The sequence below is a fragment of the Strongylocentrotus purpuratus genome, unplaced genomic scaffold (genome assembly GCF_000002235.5).
Source record: "Strongylocentrotus purpuratus isolate Spur 01 unplaced genomic scaffold, Spur_5.0 spur5_scaffold_18, whole genome shotgun sequence".
NCBI lineage: Eukaryota > Metazoa > Echinodermata > Echinoidea > Camarodonta > Strongylocentrotidae > Strongylocentrotus > Strongylocentrotus purpuratus.
Window position 1 is genome coordinate 32,153,043 of NW_022145603.1, and position 4,372 is coordinate 32,157,414.

The following is a 4,372-nucleotide window of genomic DNA, read 5'->3' on the forward strand; positions in this document are numbered from 1 at the left end:
CGTATTTTATTATTATTTCTTAGTGTTCTTATTATTATTGTCGTTTTTATATTTATTATTATCATCATCATTATCATTATTGTTATTGTTTTGTTGTTATTATTATTGTTATTATCATTATCATTAATCCTGTATGAAAAAATTCTGAACTAGCAATTACATAGGTATAGTTCTTTCAGTGGTAATATAGATATAAGAAGTGACCTAAATTGTCATTATGCTATCATAGCAATGTCACTGTTTTTGTACGTGCTATGTAACTGTCAAATTATCGAACTAATCAATAAACTGCAAAGTATTCTGGAACAACTTTCCAATTTCCTGTACAATCAGACTTTTTTTTAATCCATTTATTTCACAAGCTTCTTTTCCCTTCAGGGTTTGTATTCTTGTTATGGATAGCATTTTGTTACAAGTCACCAAAAACATATCCTTTTCAGTCATAAGTTTTGAAGAAAATCATATTTTAGTCAAGGTGTGTATCAAAACAATTGGAAGAGTTGCCTGACATCATACGTCTAGCTTTCTGGTAATTTTTAACCTGCTATAAAGGCAGGATTGCACATTATGAATTGTTCATCTAAATCTTATATGTCAATTACTCTAGAATCATACAATCTTATATTACAATGTAAAATGTGATATATGATTATTTAATTTCAAAGAGTATGAATATAGTAAAGCTATTGCGGATGACATAGCAAAGAGGCTGATCCTGACCCCACCACAGGTAATTATTATCTCTATACAGATATCATTTTTTCTGAGAATGAAATGGCTGTCGTACTTGTTAATCTAAATAAAATTATCTATAAAAGGAAATGTAACAGTGGGTTAATTTTATGTTGGAGAAGTGAAATTCAGCCAGAATATTTTTTTTTCTTCATTCATGACGATCATTCAAACAAATTAATGATATCGGAAATTGTGCTCAATGAATTTGATAGCAATATACCTGAGCAGTAAGTTAAAAACGATGATTATATGGGTTGACTAAGACTACAATGCACTACAGTATATCGTGGTCGCTGTTTCATTTGCATATTAATTTCATTCATGACAATGTATTTTGATTATTTTCATTAGACCAAGACAAGTTTATATTTAACTCCGTATTAAAGGTACTATGTCCCATTTGCAGGCCCAAAAAATGAAAAAGTTAAATTCCAACTGCATTTGAAAGATAATACTAATTTAGAACTTCCCTAAAAAAGGTGGGGCTTGACAATGTCTTCAAGTGGGAAAATAACGACTATTAGTTGTCAAATCGACTTTAGGGCAATAGAGCCCAAAAGTAATAGTCTTGATTTTCAGACAATTGTACCGAATGGTCATACGTTTTATGCTGCGCAAAGATTCAATCAGTTTAATCTTGGCCATCACAAGAAGTGGGTCATTGATGTAGACAAATGCTCATGTACCCTTTACAACTCTTTTTATGTATGTTATTACCAAAGAAGAAAAAAGGCCAGTCAGTCACTCAATAGTGTCTGACAGTGAAGTCTAGCAAGTAAACGGGTTTCCTTGCATAATTTGAATATGAGGACACTGCTAACGTTTAAATTTTATTTTTTCATAGTACCTTTAACCTAGTACATGTATTAGCTGTTTGCATCTGGAATGCCAAGTACATAGTCAATCATGCAATGACACCATTAATTGCTCTAGACCAATCTAGAATGGCAGTGTAAACGAATAAAGAGTGAATTCATCTCATCAGCCCCTGAAAAAGTAGTTCTAGTTGCTAATTGTGATGTGGCTAGTGCAAGCTGCTCCATGAAAATCTTAATGTTGGTTTATTTTGTGTACAGGACCAAGAAAGTTTGGAACCACGCAGCCATACTTCTCGCAGCAGAGGCCCAAATCCTGAAGAAGCAGGTTTGTGTAATATGTTTTTTTTTCTTTCTGCTAGCTTTAATTTGTTTGTGTGTTTATTTGTGGTCTTTGTCGGTTTGTTCGTTTGTTTTCCTAACTTCAATTCAATCCTTAATTCATCGTCCATAAGATATATTGTATAATAAATATTGATGATAAATTAGTATTTACTTGTTAAACTATTTTTCTCAGTGCACAATTTATGCTAGCCTTATTAAATGTCAGTTACATGAAATATTCTCATAATAATAATTATGGTGATGATAAAAGTCCCATTTGTAGGCCTATAGATTAAAGAAAGATGGTGCACATGCTCCAATCCTTAATGATTATTCTAACCAGGCGTCGTTATTACTAATGCACACACATGCCATCCCAGCCACATTAACTTTCGCATTCTCTGCAATTTGATCTCTTTAATCCTGAAATTTTAAATTTTTCGAACTGTTTGTGACAAATGAGGGCAAAAAACACTTTTAATTCAAAACTAAAAGCATACTTTTCATAAATGTTATGTTATCATTTTAAAGCAAATAGTGTCTGTGCTTTATCATGTGTATTATTATTATTATCATTATTATTATTGTTTTTATTATTATTGTTATCATTATTATAAACATTATTATCATTATCACTATTGTTATAATGCCATCAATATCTACTTTGATAGCTATGCTGGTTGTATTTCATTGTCATATTGAGGGCAAGCTACTTTCCGTAGCCTTAGGCCTCAAATCCTTTTTCGTAAGAGTCTTGCGCGGCTGCGGTACCAAGCAGAGCTTCTTTCTGCAGAAACAACCTCTTTGGGTCATACTGGAACATACGGTTGTGTCTGTATTGCCTTATTCTCTGCTCGTATCTTCTCAGTTTTGCAGCTTTCGGTGTCACCTGCTGCTTCATCTCCCCATTGACTGCCTTTCGTCCCTTCCTTTTCACATTTTACTTGTTCTCGATATGAGCTATGGCCTCTTTATTCTGTTGCCCAGGTTCTTCTCCTTCCTCTCTAACTTGCTTTATTGGTCTATGTTTCCTAGGATTCTCCTTTTCCAATAAAGGCTCTTTTCTCTTGTGAAATACCCAGGTTTCGGGAGGCAACCCTCGCTGCAGCTCGTATAAGTCTATTGGTCTCGGTGATATCTTTTGTCACAATATGCCTCAGGACTTAATTCACCTCTCTTAGCCGCCTGTTCTGTCAAACTGCTTAAGTGAACTTAGCTGGTGCTTCTTAATTTCTTCTAGAACCTTTGTTCTAGATGCAGTAGTTACAGGACATGGAATTATATTCCGAGCTATATGGTAATTTTTAATTTGCTACAAAGGCAGGATTGCACATCAAATTGTTTATTAAAGTCATATGATTTAAAGTACTCTAGATTCATACAATCTTATATAACAATGTAATATATATTACAATAGTAGAATATGATGATTTACTTTCTCAGAGGATGAATACGAAAAAGCTCTTGCGGATGAAATACCAAAGAGGCCGACCGTTACCTCACCACAGGTAATTATCATCTCCTTACATGTATTTCTGATTTGAGGTAAACCAGTGAGAGAAAATTAAATGGCTATCTTACTTGTTAATCCAAATTCAAATCTGTATAAAAGTTAATGTAGTAGTAAGTTATGATTATGAAGGAGATCCTGTCAGAATTAAATAAATGTAAATTCACGATGACCTTCCAAAGGAATAAGTGATGTCGGAAATGTAATCAATGAATTTTAAAGATATATACCTGAGTAGTAGGTAATACATTATAATTTATGAATGATAAATAATAATGGGCCGTCTGAGACTGCAACCCACTACAGCAGTGTTTTTCAACCAGGATGCCGGGGCACCCTGGGATGACGCGAGAGAAATTAATTAAACGTCTATTTTTTGATCGATTATGAAATAAACATAAATTGGCCGAGGTGGCCAAATATATGACTTTGGATTCATGTATTGTAATTAAATTGAATCTTCTGTATTATTTGGGATTAGGGCGACGCGAAACTTTTTATTTTTCAAAAGGGTGCCACACCTGTAAAAAAAAAAATGGTTGAAAAACGCTGCACTACAGTATGTCGAGGTCGCTGTTTCCTATCCATATGCATCTTATTCATGATATGAAATGTTGAAACACAAGCCTGATATCCAAACAAATAATGTTGAACTTTTTTAGAAACCGGATTCTTATTATCACGCTGTCAATTTCATTACCGCAACTTGTCAAGTTTACATTTAACTTGGTATTATCTATATATAATAGTATTCAGGTATTCACAAACCCTAGTACATGTATTAGCTGTTTGCACCTGGAATGTCAAGTTCTTAGTCAGTCATTCAACGACACAATATATTATTCTATACCAGTAGAGAAATGCCAGTGTAAAGTCCACTCATCAACCACTTAAAAGGGTATTTCTAGTTGCTAATTGTAATGCGGTTTAGTGCAAACTGATCGATGACAATCTTAACACTAGTTTATTTTGTGTACAGGATCAAGAA

The 4,372-nt window shown here is 33.4% G+C and overlaps 1 long non-coding RNA gene across 1 annotated transcript; it reads left to right on the forward strand.

The window, feature by feature from the left end:
* Window positions 1-670: 670 nt before the first annotated feature.
* On the forward strand, window positions 671-3,383 carry LOC115925351. The gene is made up of 3 exons (XR_004064650.1): window positions 671-730; window positions 1,812-1,878; window positions 3,318-3,383. It is a non-coding gene; the product is annotated as an uncharacterized LOC115925351 (long non-coding RNA).
* Window positions 3,384-4,372: the final 989 nt, after the last annotated feature.